The sequence below is a fragment of the Pan troglodytes genome, chromosome 17, assembly GCF_028858775.2.
Source record: "Pan troglodytes isolate AG18354 chromosome 17, NHGRI_mPanTro3-v2.0_pri, whole genome shotgun sequence".
In the NCBI taxonomy this organism is placed as follows: Eukaryota; Metazoa; Chordata; class Mammalia; order Primates; family Hominidae; genus Pan; species Pan troglodytes.
This window is the reverse complement of record NC_072415.2, coordinates 13,194,941-13,212,167: the sequence shown is the minus strand read 5'-3', so window position 1 is coordinate 13,212,167 and position 17,227 is coordinate 13,194,941. Positions and strand designations below refer to the sequence as shown.

The window sequence follows — 17,227 nt, the reverse complement described above, 5'->3', positions numbered from 1 at the left end:
TGAAAAAATAAAGCATATTTTCAACACCTGAATTAACATGTTTCAACACTAATTATTATGTTCATCAAAACCAGATATTGTGAATTCTATATTGTTATGTGATGGATTTTGTTGAATTCCTTTTGTATATTTGTATTTTGTTCTCAAACACAGTTAAATTATTTGGAATCAGTTTGATGCTTTTAGAGATTGCTATAAAATTTTCTTAGAGAAGATGTAGAGTTGCTTTAGGTTTAGGAATGAGTGAGTTCCATCACAAAAGCAGGATTCTTCCAAAGATTCTACCTAATAGCTCATATATTACCCTGTCTTCTACTTTGGTTTGTGGCAACAATAATATTTGCAGAGCTTTCTGAGCTTTGAGAATTGTTCTTCAAACCCTTTGTGTTGGCATTTTACCTCAGGCTTCAGTTATTTTCTCTCATGTATTCACAGTTTAGTATTCAATGAAGGACTCAATAACTTCCTAGGAAGGTCTGCAGACACACGGTCACTTGTATTCATTAGCATGGGCTGCTATAACAAAATGCCATAGACTGAGCAGCTTATAAACCACAGAGATGTATTTCTCAGTCTAACCTCACATGGTGGAAGAGGGAGGGGTCTCTCTGGCACGTTTCATAAGGGCTCCACTCCCATGATCCAGTCACCTACCAAATTGCCCATTTTTTAATATTATCACCTTGGTGGTGAGAATTTTAATATACAAATTTGGGGAGGTCAATTAGACCAGAGCATAATTCTTGGCAGATAAAAGAAGCTATAAGAAAGCTGGTGTGATCAGACCAGAATGAGCCAGAGGGAAGTTTTAAGATACAATAAAATATTAGGCTAGACTATTAAAGTACTTTGTCATTAGAAATTATATCTTTCAGATGAAATCTACCCAATCCTTGCTTGTACATCTTGCTAAAGTTTTAACTTTTCCATTGATTTCATTATATTTGTCATGTCTTTCCTATCAATTTAATTTTCAATTATCTTCACTTCTTATACATACTGCTATATATTATTTAATCATTCTGCCTTAAATTATTTTGTGTACAGTTATAATACTTCAGCCTAGTTTACTAGGAACTCATTACAGTTGTTCCTCTGTATTTGTGGGGTACTGGTTCTAGGAATCCTCAGACACAAAAATCTACAGATGCTCAAGACCCTTCCATAAAATGAGGTATAATAGTATTTTATACACCTACATCCACACTGTCACATACTTTAAATCATCTCTAGATTTCTTATGATACCAAGTACAATGTAAATGTTATGTAGGTAGTTATAGTGTGTTCTTTAGGGGATAATGACAAGGCAGAATTCCATATGTGTTCACTTTTTCATAAATGTTTTTCCAAATATTTCTGATCCATGGGTGGTTGAATCCACACATGCAGAACCTATGGATATGGAGGGTCCACTGTACTTTTTTCTATCCTCCTAACTACATATTGGTTTCTATTTTTGTCTTTATTAAATCTTAAATTGTAGTCATACTACAAATTCGATCTTTTCTATTGTTTCATTTTTTTCTATTTCTTGAACAGTATTCTGTTTCTGTTTCAATGCATTAGTATCCACTTATTTATGTTTACCAAAATATTATACAGTCAAATAATTCAGGAAGACTTTGAAAATTTAAAGTCAACAGATTTGTATTAGCCTCAATTATATCATCTGTAATAAATCAGATTATCCTGTCATTAGGATTAAATATTAAAATCAATTTAAGACATCTTAAAAAATATTTGAGATATTATGTATACTTAATATGGATATTTGTTTTCTTTCCTTCATTTTCTGATTTATTTTAGCCTTTTCATTTGTATCGTTTTATGTACCTTACAGTTCCATAAACTCCTTAGTATCTGGAAACTTGTCTTCTTATTTTAATGTGCCATTCATCTCCTTAGCACAATTTCTTACACATATATGTTCTACAAATGTTTATTAAATGAATTAGTGTCAACTACATGCATGCTTTATTCATTAAGCTGTCAAAGGATTGATCTGCTTTACAGCTTTGTCAAACTATAGAACTTTAATTCTTTTGCCATATTTTAAAAATAATACATGTTTAGGTAATAATAAAATCAATAATCATACTCATAAAATAACAGATTGTAAAAGCATTGCAGGCTAACCACATACATTTTGGAAAAGAAACTGAAATTAATTCTTAAATTCTTTCAAATTCTTCATCTTATTTACTCTTTTTGTAAAGTAAATGTTTATCTTGTATTTTAGTTTTAAGCTCTTAGAATCTTCAACAATATAGTTTTTTGTACATAAAATATTTAAATCAACTTAATCTATGTACATGTTATAAACTAAGTTCAAGTAAAATTACATAAAATGCAACAATGCATTTTATTTTTCTATTCATATTTTTCTAATAAATCTTGTAAGTTTAAGTAATTATTTTAGTTAACGCTATGAAATTCTACCTAGGCAGGTTAGGTGTTAATTTCCCAATTTGTATGCAAACTGAACAATTTTCTCTGGGCTCTTCATCATTTCATCTTTCCACTTAACTTTCTCCATTTTAACCAAATAATATTTATTGTATTTTGCCCCATTTAAACTAATGAATAAAAATTTCCCTCAGTGTAAACTCTATTTTGATGTTTCAAATAGAATATTTTATTCCCTGTGTGTTTTGAGTAGTAGCACCTTTAATGTTTTATCTATTTATATTTGTACAAGGCATATTACACATCTGAAATGAACACAGTACTAATTAGCATAAAGTCAATGTTAGCCTTAGACTTTACAGGTAAGTCTACAGAATACAGAAAGAAAAAATATAATGTCGAATGTACTTCTTAAACAGTTGTATCAGTGGAAAAACCGATGATGCATTCATGTTTTCCTCAATATTTAGTGAGGAGAGCAAAAATGAGTAATAAGAAGGCAAGAAAAAATATCCACTGCATCACTGTAACAGGCACTAGATGATGAGGTCATAGAATGTATTCATCTTTATTTATTCAGAAATTAGCTCCATACCTAGCACATAAACACTCCCATCTCAGGTTTCAGTTCGCTTGTGCTTCTGTAACAAAATAGCTGAGACTGATAAGAACAGAAACTTGTTTCTCACAGTCCAGGAGGCTGAAAAGTTCAAAACCATGGTTCTGGCAGGTTTGGCACCAAGTGAGGTCCCAGTTTCCGCTTCTAAAATGGTAACTTGAATGCTGTGTCCTTACATTAGCTAGTTCCCTTCAGCCCTTTTGTAATGCACTAATCCCATCTATGAGTACAGAGTCCTCATGGCCTAATTACTCCTAAAGGCCTGACTTCCTAATACTGCTGCATTGAGGATTAAGTTTCAAAATGGCTTTTAGAGGGGAGACAAACATTTAAGCTAAAGTATAATAATCCATAATTTTTGAATGAATGAACAAAAAGTCACTTGCATTTAAATGTGAAAAGGTAGATACTTTCGGTGTCAGTTATTTTCTGTACAATTGCAATTATTCCTCATAAAAATTCAGAGCAATCAGTTGGCTTTCAATTAAATTTACACATTAGTTATAAACATTTTAAATGTTAACTCTGTTTCTACCCTTCATGATATTTAATATGTATATTAATTTTACAAGAATTACTTAAATATTTTTCTTCCAATTTTCTAATTCTCTTTCCCTTGTTGAAATGAGCAAACACACAAAATATCAAGTGACAGACAATGCATTGCTAATGTCTTACTTTGGTAAGATACTTTCATTAGTATTTCGAATAGAACTGAGATTTTTATTTTTATATATTTGTTAACCAAACCTGACTCATATTACAGATGATCTAAAGTGTTAATGTAATACAAAACCATTGTATTTCTTGGCACAAAGAAAAAACGTGGGTCATGTCAAACACCTGCCATGACAGTAAAATCATGTCACAAATAGATAAGCTAATTATGTTGAAAAATGATTATGCACACACTATGTAAAGCATTGTCCTTTTCCTTTGTTGGAGGGCATTTATTCATAGACATCATGTGTACTTTCTTCCCAAAGGGTAAGGTTGACCTAGAACCCTATGGATGACCTTTTATAGTTAAGCTTGCCAACTACTTGTCAGAAATGATTAGTGAGAAATGTAGGAAAGAAAATTTCCCCTGTTGATAACAGGGGGCAAATAGAAGATGCCCTGAAGTTGTCATAAGGAATCACATTTTTTTCAATAAGAATATTTTTTATTTGATAATATCTAATATCACAGATCAATCTTTATTTATACATATTCTAGACATGTGTTGAACTTGACAGGTTTCGGTAATAGAAAATTCTGTGGCAACTCACAAAAGAGTATGTGTGCATTGTAATCATTTTTATTATAAATAATAACTGTGTCTTTTCTTGATAAAATGAAGATATAATAAGTCATGATTTCCCCTCAATCATATCTTTTAGAAACTGAGTTTATGTTTCTTTGGATTTATAATAATCCCAAACTCACATTTTATGTTAAAATACTCATTAAAATGTGATAATTTATTACAACTTTATTTTGGATTATATTCTGAATGTCTTACAACATGAAAGCTAAAGAATGCTATACATTTTTTGAAACAGATTTACATAAGCCTCACAGTCTGTATTATGAAATTATTAATGTTAGAGTGACATTTTGATCTACTAGATTCATAAAATTAGTGAGAATTCTTCAGCTATTATTTTGAATCCTCTCTTTATATCTCCTAATAATACAGATAACACAGATTTGAGCTACAGGAAAATGTAATATGCATTGTGTTTGAACAAAGTGTGTTATAATTTTGGATGTACATCAGCCTATACTGTATCCCTATGTTGTGTAAGACGAATATCCTAGATCATATTGGATTATTACAGTTAATAATATTTTACATTAAACATCAAAAAATAATATGGCATTCATTTATAACCCAGAAAAAGGAGTAACTCCCAGGAGAAATTTAGTTTTCATTGCTCCTTATGCTAACAACTTTAAAGTTCAAATGCTAACTTTCTATCTCCATTTTATTTAGAATGTATAATAAATCTTTCATGAAAAAAGATGAATTTCTTTTTTTTTTTTTTTTTTTTTGAGATGGAGTCTCTCTCTGTTACCCAGGCTGGAGTCCTGTGGCGCGATCTCGGCTCACTGCAAGCTCCACCTCGTGGGTTAACACCATTCTCCTGCCTCAGCCTCCCAAGTAGCTGGGACTACAGGCACCTGACACCATGCCTGGCTAATTTTTTTTGTATTTTTAGTAGAGGCGGGGTTTCACCGTGTTAGCCAGGATAGTCTCAATTTCCTGACCTCGTGATTTGCCCGCCTTGGCCTCCCAAAGTGCTGGGATTACAGGCGTGAGCCACCACGCCCGGCCTCTATTTTTGAAAGTTACCTTTTGTCACTTTTTCATCTGCAGTAGTGTGGATTAGAAACCTGGCTCAGTCCTACCACTAAAATAATTCTTAAAAGTTGGATGAAACATTAAAAAAATCTTGCTTTAGTGTCACAATGATCAGGCAAGAAGACAACAATTTTATGAAAATTAAGGTTTTACGTTGAGAGCATTCTCTGGTCCTGATAAGGATGAGGCCATGTTTCTTGGGGCTGTAAAAAGCAGGGGACCAGAGACAAAGCTCAAAGTCCAGCCAAATTGGAAGTGCAGTAAGAGAAACCTCTTACACTATTGGTGGGAGTGTAAATTAGTTCAACCATTGTGGAAGACAGTATGGTGATTCCTCAAGGATCTAGAACTAGAAATACCATTTGAGCCAGCAATCTTATTACTGGGTATATACTCAAAGGATTATAAATTATTCTACTCTAAAGACACAGGCACACGTATATTTATTGCAGCACTATTTACAATAGCAAAGACTTGGAACCAACCCAAATGTCCATCAATGATAGACTGGATAAAGAAAATGTGGCACATATACACCATGGAATACTATGCAGCCATAAAAAAGGATGAGTTTGTGTCCTTTGCAGGGACATGGATGAAGCTGGAAGCCATCACTCTCAGCGGACTAACACAGGAACAGAAAACCAAACACCACCTGTTTTCATAAGTGGGAGCTGGACAATGAGAACACATGGTCACAGGGAGAGGATCATCAGGGAGGGGCTGTAGGGGGTGGGGGCCTAGGGGAAGGATAACATTAGGAGAAATACCTAATGTAGGTGACGAGTTGAAGGGTGAAGCAAACCACCATGGCACATGTATACCTATGTAACAAAACTGCAGGTTCTGCACATGGACACAGGGAGAGGAACATTACACACAGGGACCTGTTGGGGGTGGAGGGCAAGGGGAGAGAGAGCATTAAGACAAATACCTGCATGTGGGGCTTAATACCTAGATGATGGGTTGATAGGTGCAGCAAACAACCATGGCACATGTATACCTATGTAACAAACCTGTACGTTCTGCACATGTATTCCAGGACGTAAAGTGAAATATAAAAAAAAAAAAGAATGCCCTTTTCTGGGGTTCTCACTAATATGACCTGTGTAACTTGAAAATCCTCAAGCCAGAGATTTAAAGTGATCTCATTCTGTTTATAACCCTGGGCCCTTGGTACAAACAAATTCATATAATCCTTTTGGGAACCCTATTTCAATTCTATCCTAAAATTATTTGCATAAATATACTTCCATTAGTTAGGAATTGACAGTAAAACAAAACAAAACACACAGAGAAAGATGGTGCATGAAAAGAATATAGGAGGAAAACAGGGAGATAAAAGAATCACATGAAGAAAGACTCCAGATACTGGAATTATAAGAATGTATAACAAACAAGTTTGAATTAAGTAAGAATTAAAATGAATGATTTAAAAGTTTAATTCAAACAATAGTAAACACACAACTGACACATTCATAATATATTAGAGATAGCTAAAGTGAGAATAACCACATAACGTAAAACATAGTTAAATTCACTTTGACTATTAAGAGATGTATAAAAATGAACAATAAAGAGAAAGGATTCAGTGATATGAAAGACAGAATGAAAATGACTATCATATATTAAACTGGAGTCTAATATATTCATTAGTGAGATTTACTGACATCCCTAATGAAAGACATCAAATTCTCAGATTCAGGAGAAATAAGACATTACACTCAAGATACATAAGATGAATTCATTCCTCGGCACGCCTAAGTTTTTATCATAACCTGTACCTTCAATCATCTTCATTCTTCCTGACCTGATCTATTTTTCTCATCGTATTTACCATCTTCAAACATATGGTACACATCCTATTTACTTTGGGTATCTTTTATATTACAATATAATCTCAAAACAGATTTTGTTGATTTTATTTACAAGATGTAACCAAAGGGCCTAGATTTTCTTTATAGCATAGTATATGTTCAAAATTTATTATGAAATAAATATAAAGTACATTTATGAAAGGTGAAGGAGAATATAAAACAGAGGGAAGATCTTCAGAACTACCACAACAAAATGACACATAACTTAAATGTCAAAATACCAACACTGACTTCTTATCAACAGCAGTAAAAAGTAGGAAAAAATTTGGAAAATATCCTCAATGAGTTTAGACACACTTCTATACATTAGAGGTTTATAAAACACAGAAACTCCTTTTATAAATGAGTCAAAATAATGACATTTTAGACAAAGAATAACAGAAAATTTATCATCCAAAAGCACCTTCCAAAGAAATCTCAAAAGACAAATTTCAAACAAAGGAAAATGATCACAGATAAAAGATTTGGGATAAAAAAAATAATAATGAGAAAAATAGAATATATATGGGAGGTATAAAAAAGAAAATAAAATTTACTTCAATACAAAATTGAAATGTGTAAAGACGTTTTGGTGGGGGTCTCCATTGCTCTTCAGCTTTGATTATTTGTTTAAAAAACTCTCAGAACTCAGAGAAGCAATTATACTCATGTTTACAGTTTATTAAAACAAAAGGATGCAGAGTCATATCAACAAAGGAAAAAGATTCTCAGGGCAAAGTCCAGGAGACTCCAGGCACAAACTTACAAGTGTCCATCACAGCAGAATCACATGCAGATACACTTCAATCTCCCAGTAATGCTGCATAAAACCACATGTGAATTCTTGGCAATTAGAGCAGCTTATTTATTCTTTGATGTCCCAGGTTTTTATTGGTGGTTAATCACATAGGCATGTGATGCCCACGTGGCAAAACTTGGCAAATTCAGCTTCCTTTCCATGTTCCCTCTAGAACAAAACCAGGCATTCAGCGTAAATCATATCTTAGAATAAACGTATCTGGTTACATTGATGCCACATGGTTCAAATAAATACAGCATGGCTCAGGGCCTCAGGCATATAAAGTCAGTCATTCACCATAAACCCAAGGCCTCAGATATACAAAAACACTCTTCACGGTAAGACTATTTCCAGAACTCGGAGGCTAGCTAGTCCTAAAAACAAACCTTACCTTTGAATGTGCAGGGTTGAAGAAACCCTGGCCTGCTGAGTTAACACATTCTTGCCTAATCCATATTTATTGTCCCTGGTCTAATCTCTCCTGTAGCAAAACAATCATATTTTTCTGAGCATCTACTTTGAATATGGCATTTATATGACAGTAACAACAGTAATATTAACATGAATATGCCTAGCATTTTATGGACACAGTGTAGGGTAAAGATTGATTTTTAAAAATTACTAATGCATCCTACAAGGCCATTACATACACTTTAATATTTTGTACAAATGAAATTACTCATTCCTCCTCTCAATCTACTTTTATTTTTACTTTTTGATAAATCTGTGCAGAACTATTTAGCATTGAAATTAGATAATGGTTAGCTAAATTCTGTTTTCTCAGGCCATTTATTATTCACCCAGATTACATTCTGAAGAGGCTTTAACTCAATATCTTAATACATTTGATTATCAGTATAAGCATTATATAACTTCTCTACATAAGATAGTTGAATCTTACCAACAATGTTAGTGTAATGTCATATTGCAGTATGATCATGTTACAATTCAGTTTTATTACAGAAAAAGTTATTACAAATGATAGAGCTATTTGTTACAGCTTCTCAACATAATTGGTTCTTGTCTTTTTACCGTATAGTATTATAAATAAGTGTTATTACTACTCAGCATGATTTGATTATTTCTGGGTTTCTAATGGGTTGTGGACTTAGCCAGTCACCCTGTCTCAGTTCACAGGCCCTAATTGACAATGGTCTCTACTATATGCTGTCATACACCAGGATACACTCCCTTCCTATAGACAAGACACAAGAATAAGAATAGTTTATATCTCTGCTACCTGTACTACAGGATGTCTTATCCTTATCTATTCTTGGGGCAATGGCAATAACAATGAATTAATATAAATTATGAGTGACCTCAGAGATGGGGTCCCTAAGATTATATAAATGTGTCCTTCTGCATCTAAGAAGAACCATTGCCCTGTGGTTATTTAGGCCTCCATCTGTGTTAAAGTGATAAAGTGATGCTATTGAGTCATAATACAAGCTCATTACCAGTGTTGGGTCCTAGCATTATCCATCATTAATTGTTGAGTCTACCTTACCAAGTTCACTAAAACTTCATCATTTTTTCCAGGTTGAATCCCATCCCTTCCTCTCTCATAGACGAGAATTCCCTCTAATCTATTTATTTTAGTTAATAAATCTTCTTTCCTTAAAAGCCGTTCATGATTAAAAATGAATTCAGCTTTTCTCACAATGCCTAGATCAGCATCTATCTCCCTGAAGGTTTTTTTCTGTTTGTAGGCCAATGCTTAACCCAAGAGGGTTGTTGTCATTGTGTACTAGATTTAACTGGAATGAGGAACCATGTTTTACACTCCAGACTGTTTGGTTCTCAGTATGAGGATAAAAATAAGAAAAAACATAACAACAAACAAACAACAACAACAAAAAAGGGTTCTCTACAATTTTCGAGAAACAGAAGAGGAAGAAATGCTTCTCAATTCATTTTATAAGCAAGCATGACACTTAAACAGAAGAAGACAAAGATGATAAAAAAAAGAAAAGGAAAACAAACAAACAAAACTTTAGACCAATATAACCTAGATGCAAATCTACAAATATACCCTAGATGCAAAATCCTCAACAACTTGAATACGACACTATGTAAAAAAATGACACATGACCAAGCCATGGTTATTCCACAAATGCAAGACAGTTGCAATATTTTTAAAAATCTAATAATATAGTTCATCATATTAATATTCTAAAATAGGAAAATGCATGATCATTTCAAGAAATGCAGGAGAAAAAGACACTATTCAGCAGTTACTTGTGATAAAAATTCAGCAAACCAGAAATAGCAGAAAATTCCTTCATCTTGATAAAGAGCATAAAAAAATTCCATCATATTTAGCTGTGAAACACTGAATGTTTTCCACATGTATGCTCAGGAATAAAGCAAAGATGTTTGCTTTTATCACTCTTTTTCAACATAATACTTAGAGTTCTATCCAGTGTGTAAGGAAAAAAAGGAAGAATAAAATAAATGCAGACTGGAAAGAAATAAGTAAAACTGTTCCTATTTGTAAATAATATGATTATATATGTGGAAATTTATACAGCATTTAGGAGAGAGAAGGAATGTAGAAAAGGGAGAGGAAGGGGGAGGCAAAAACAAAGGGGAAGGAGAAAGTAAAAGAACAGTGGAAGGAGAAGCAGTGTCTCATAAAATTAAGAAGGATTTAGCAAGATTAGGACAAAAGGTAAAAACAGGTTTCCTGATATTTTTAATTGCATTTCAATAGCTTTCCAAACATAAATATTTCTCAGGCAGTTGAATGCTTTGGTCAATTTTGAGAGTGATGGAAGGCTGTTTTAATGAATTTCTAGTGGCCTTTTGTGTAGAGGATTTGCTGGTTTTTCAAGTGACCATAGTCCACATTGATGGGTTGATTGAATATGGAAACCATCTTGAGCTCCCAAGATAAACGCCAATTAGTAATGATATATTTTACAAACACACGTGCATGCACACACATACACACACAGACATGAGAGGATTTAATTGGATAATATTTTGCTGAAGTTTTTGAAATCTAAATTCATCATCTAAATACATATTTGTCTACAGGACATTTTCTTGTAATGTCTTTTTTATGGTTTTGGTATGGGGATAATGGTAGACTCATAAAACATGTTGAAAAGTGTTTCCTCTTATTATTTTGAAATACGTCCCATCAATACCTAATTTATTGAGGGTTTTTAGCATGAAGGGTTGTTGAATTTTGTCAAAGGCTTTTTCTGCATCTATTGAGATAATCATGTGGTTTTTGTCTTTGGCTCTGTTTATATGCTGGATTACATTTATTGATTTGCGTATATTGAACCAGCCTTGCATCCCAGGGATGAAGCCCATTTGATCATGGTGAATAAGCTTTCTGATGTGCTGCTGGATTCGTTTTGCCAGTATTTTATTGAGGATTTTTGCATCAATGTTCATCAAGGATATTGGTCTAAAATTCTCTTTTTTTGTTGTGTCTCTGCCTGGCTTTGGTATCAGAATGATGCTGGCCTCGTAAAAAGAGTTAGGGAGGATTCCCTCTTTTTCTATTGATTGGAATAGTTTCAGAAGGAATGGTACCAGTTCCTCCTTGTACCAAATGCTCATCATCACTGGCCATCAGAGAAATGCAAATCAAAACCACAATGAGATACCATCTCACACCAGTTAGAATGGCAATCATTAAAAAGTCAGGAAACAACAGGTGCTGGGGAGGATGTGGAGAAATAGGAACACTTTTACACTGTTGGTGGGACTGTAAACTAGTTCAACCATTGTGGAAGTCAGTGTGGCGATTCCTCAGGGATCTAGAACTGGAAATGCCATTTGACCCAGCCATCCCATTACTGGGTATATACCCAAAGGACTATAAATCATGCTGCTATAAAGACACATGCACACGTATGTTTATTGCGGCATTATTCACAATAGCAAAGACTTGGAACCAACCCAAATGTCCAACAATGATAGACTGGATTAAGAAAATGCGGCACATATACACGATGGAATACTATGCAGCCATAAAAAATGATGAGTTCATGTCCTTTGTAGGGACATGGATGAAATTGGAAATCATCATTCTCAGTAAACTATCGCAAGAACAAAAAACCAAACACCGCATATTCTCACTCATAGGTGGGAATTGAACAATGAGATCACATGGACACAGGATCACATGGACACAGGGGACTGTTGGGTGGGGGGAGGGGGGAGGGATAGCGTTGGGAGATATACCTAATGCTAGATGACGAGTTAGTGGGTGCAGTGCACCAGCATGGCACATGTATACATATGTAACTAACCTGCACAATGTGCGCATGTACCCTAAAACTTAAAGTATAATAAAAAAAATACAAAGCAACCTCTTATTAAAAAAAAAAGTGTTTCCTCTTTTTTATTTCTTAAACTTTTGTGTAATGTATAAATTATATCTCCTTAAATATTAGTAAAATTTGTCAGTTCGTTTATCTAGGTGGGTATTAATAAATTTAAAACATATATATAGGGATGTGCATGTTATTGCTTTCTTTTTGAGTTTGCCTTAGTTTGTATCTTTTGAGGGATTTATACACTTAATCTAAATTAACTAATTTACATTTATAAATTTCATCATGGGATTCATTTAGTTATCCTTAAACTGTTGTAGGACAATGGAAATGTTACTTCTATCATTCTTTTTTTGTTGTTGTTTATTTGTTTTGAGACAGAGTCCCGTTCTGTCACCCGGGCTTGAGTGCAGTGGCCTGATCTCTACTCACTGCAAATTCCACCTCTCAGCTTCAAGCAATTCTTGTGCCTCAGCCTCCCGAGTAGCTGGGAATGCAGGCATGCGCCATCACGCTCGGCTAATTTTTGTATTTTTAGTAGAGACAGGGTTTCACTATGTTGGCCAGGCTGGTCTGGAACTCCTGACCTCAAACGATCCGCCTGCCTTGGCCTCCCAACGTGCTGGGATTACAGGCATGAGCCACCACCCCCAGCCACTTCTATCATTCTTAAAATTTGTAAATTATTTATTTCCTATTGTTTTCTCCTTAGTCTGGCCAGAGATTTAACAATTTTATTGATCCCTTCAAAGATCTAAATTTAGTTTAATTTACTTAGCTATATAATTTTTCTCCGTTTAATGTTGTTTATTTCTTCATTAACCTTTATTATTTTCTTCTTTCTGATTGCTTCAGAATTAATTTGTTCTCATTTTTATAATAACAAGTTGGAAGCATTCATCATAATTTCAAGGTAATTTTTCTTTTCTAATGCAAGCTCTTAATGGGATAGATTTTTCCCTAAACACAGAAATTTCCACATTTTGATATGCTATACTTTTATAAATTTCTCCTACTTTTGGCTAGGTTCATGTTTAAATATACATATGTGCAAGAATATTTTCCCTTGATTTATATGGATTTAGAGGTTAAAAAAAAGGCAAAAAAATTATTTTGGAAATTTCTAGGAGACTTAGTTCACCATAATTGTTACATATTTGTGCATATGTTGCAAGTAATGTATTGAGAAAAGTATTTATATCTGTATACACATTTGGTCCTTAATGATGAAATTAATGCACAGTTGTCTAACTATAATAATTTCCTTATAATCACACTGGTTTTCCTTTGGTGCCACAAGATGATGAATCTCACTTTAGTGTGACCAAGCAAAATGAGGTACAAAAACAGTCCAATCAATGTGAAAATATCTCAAATTCATATGAATTTTTAAAATATTTTATATGTAAATTAAATTAGAAATTAAATATATATAATATATTTTATTTCAGAAATATTTGCTTGCCTTTTGGAACTCAAAGTTCAAAACCTTCTATTGTCATCTTTAAATAACTAATTTTTAAGTTAATTTCTACTTGGTTCCATGAAAATACTACCACACAATGTGGAGATAAAGAAAACATTTACAGAAAAATTGTCCATATGGACACATTTTAAACAGATGATCTAATTAGCATAATAGCCACCAAACTGGTAAATAAACAGTTTTGTTGATTTGCTGCTTAATCAGCATCTATTCAGAATTCTGTAATATTGTTTAGCAAAACCATTTATTTCCATCCATAAATGTATTTGATAAATTTATGCCCAGTAAACTTCCAGGTAAACCATCGAAATATTAACTGTTTTCTACAAGTGATGGTCTTTTTTTTAAGCTGCTTTCTATAGTGAATTGATGAGAGTGAATGAAGATTAAAATGCTTATTCTGTAATAAAAGCCAATGCCAGCATGCTGATATATAATCTCTATAGATCAAAAAATATTCATGCCTTATTCTCAGATTTTTAATAGTGGCTCTAAGCAGTCTTAAAAATTTATTATTTAGACACCCTATCCTATATTTTAAAAATATTTTCTTAGTATACTGTGGATGTTATACAAGTCATATAATGGATAGAGAATTTCTTACATAAATTTACAATATAATTTTTTTAAATAAAACTTTTGTGAAATTATTTTCAAATGTTATAAATGTTAATGAGTTTTGTTATATTGGTTCCAATATTTCTCATATATGGAAAATGTCATTTTCCCTGGGAATTAATATTTGGAGCTGGTGTTTAAGAAAAACCATGTTTGATGTTGGAAAATGCTATGTCCGGTATAACTATAGATGTTTGGAAAGCAGCTCAGTTATGCTAAAGATAAAGAAAGGAGAGAAAAATGACAGAAGGGGAGGTTTGAACAAAACAAAATAATACCTTAAAATGTTGAATGGATATGTAATATTTGTGAATGTTTATGTTCTCTATTTCACCATTATTTAAACATTTATATTTTCAAAGGGAGACAATAATTATATTTTGAAATCATTTTATTTTTTTATAGAGTGCTGTATTTTTTCTTTTCAATTTCAATTTGGTGAGCAAACAAAATCAGTCAGAATATTATACATAATTAGGTTTCCTTTTTGAGATTTGTTGAAACTCTTTATCCTTTATGTATGTATTTCAAGTAGTATAATAAAAAAGAAATATAAAATGATTAGATATACATAAAAGTATTGTAGATTATGTTTTTCATATTTTCTTTCTTCTAATGTATTTTGCAGATATAGCCATTCCAGATTATGATTTCACAAACTAAGATGATTCTCATTAGGGAAGCTTTACTGCATGTCGTTTTCATCAAAGGGAGCTTAGTTTATTTGCCTGTCTGAATATTGACATTATATTACTAATTTACACATTGGGGAAAGGGTCAAGAGAACTCCAAATTTTTGTTGACTTGATATTAACCTGAAAGGGGAATGTTAATAACTGACAAAATATATCCACGGTAGTTAGACATCAAGTTGTGTTTATTTTTTAATCTACTGCATATTATTGAATTATTTATATAGATAGATGATAGATAGATAGATAGATAGATAGATAGATAGATAGATAGATAGATTTATTAGATATACAGGAAATAGAATTCACTGGTGGGCATGCGTAAAGAGGGGGCAGCTCTTTTCTAATGCAGGGCTAGCTGCTTGTCCAGGGGCCCATGATTCCAGGGCTATATTTGGCCCCACAGCCATCCAGGATGAGTTGTTTCTCAGCCACCAAGTCTTAAAATGTATATGCATTAAACTTAGTAAAATCGCACTTCTTTGAGATGTGGCTTTTTGGGCATTCACTGAACTTGAATTTGGCCCTAAATAAGGCCTCAATCACATGCTCCAGGGTTTGCAGCTTGGTATGGATGAACATGGCCAATGTGAACTCTGACCTCTGGGTCCTGAGGCTTTCCAAAGACATACTACATCCGGTCTTAAACCTAGACTAGGGAAAGCACTAGATCCAAGACATAAATGTCCAATGGCAAAGGCTGTTGTACACAAGGAACAGGCTGCTGTACACTACCTAGGATGCTGCTGTTTGCAGCCCTTGCACACCAGGCCCCATGTGGCTTAATTGATTGTAGAAATTATTTTATATGTTAAGTTTTTGGGGATTCGTATCTTTTATTCAAGATAGCTAAATGTAATTTATATTAGACCATATACAGTAAGTTGTAAATTATAGAAGTTGTGCTTATCAAAATCATATTCAGTGGGCAATATGGCCTTTAATATAATGAAGTTTACTGATAAAAATTAAAATAAAATAATGTGGTTTTGTAGTGCTCTTGTATGTCAACTAAAACAAATTAGCAAAACCTATTGAAACCCATAATCATTTAGACTATATACTTACACTTTGGGAGGCCAAGGTGGGCAGATCACCTGAGGTCAGGAGTTCAAGACGAGCCTGGCCAACATAATGACATCCCATCTTTACTAAAAACACCAAAATTAAACAGGCGTGGTGGTGCATGCCTGTAATTTCAGCTACTCAGGAGGCTGAGGCAGGGAGAACTGCTTGAACTTGGGAAGGGGAGGTTACAGTGAGCCAAGACTGGGCCACTGAACTCCAACCTGGGCGACAGAGGGAGACTCCATCTCAAAAACAAACAAACAAACAAACAAAAACACAACAAAAAAACTATCTACTTAAATACCATTCTATTAAAATAAATATTTTTCTGTGATCTTAGGTTTGTTTTGTCTCAATAATATAAATAGTGTATTGGTTGTCTCAAAGTGTTAAATGGAAGCATATTTTATGGCATTGCTGAAATATCTACCAACTTTTCTTACTGTAAGTTATGCAATGGTGCATTGATTAATGCATTGGAACTTGTTAAGCAGTTTGCATGTCTGAAAAACCAAGGTTCAGAGGTATGTAGGTCAAATCCGGCAATCAAATATCAGAGATATTTCAGAATATTATTTTTGTATACCAGAAAACACTTTTCAAAAAAAAAAGTAAGGTCATTAGGAAGGCATTGTAAGGTTAATCTTTTCCAGCAAAGCTATTACATTTATTTTTCTGGCGTTCTTTAGTTATAAAAAGTAGAATGTAGTTATAGGATCTAGTCAGCGTTAAATTGATTGAAAAAATGAAAAACACTGTTTCATTTTTAAATAGATTAACAATTATTAAGCAAGTTGTTTATGTTGTCCCACTGATATACTAGAATGTGCTACATTCTTTTGGGCATCTTTTAGACCATAGGGCTAAAATTTTGAGAATGACAGAGAGACAATTAGGAGCTCAGCACAAAGCAAAATGTTATGAATCAGGAAAATAAATAGAACAGAGATCAAAATTAGATAGATGCAGAATTGGAATGATACTGAAAACAAGAGATGGAACTGCAGAAAATACTATGGCAGATCATTCATTCCTTTGA

The 17,227-nt window shown here is 33.3% G+C and overlaps 1 pseudogene; it reads right to left on the bottom strand.

The window, feature by feature from the left end:
• Positions 1 to 15,821: 15,821 nt before the first annotated feature.
• On the bottom strand, positions 15,822 to 15,916 carry LOC129137944 (small nucleolar RNA SNORA70; annotated as a pseudogene).
• Positions 15,917 to 17,227: the final 1,311 nt, after the last annotated feature.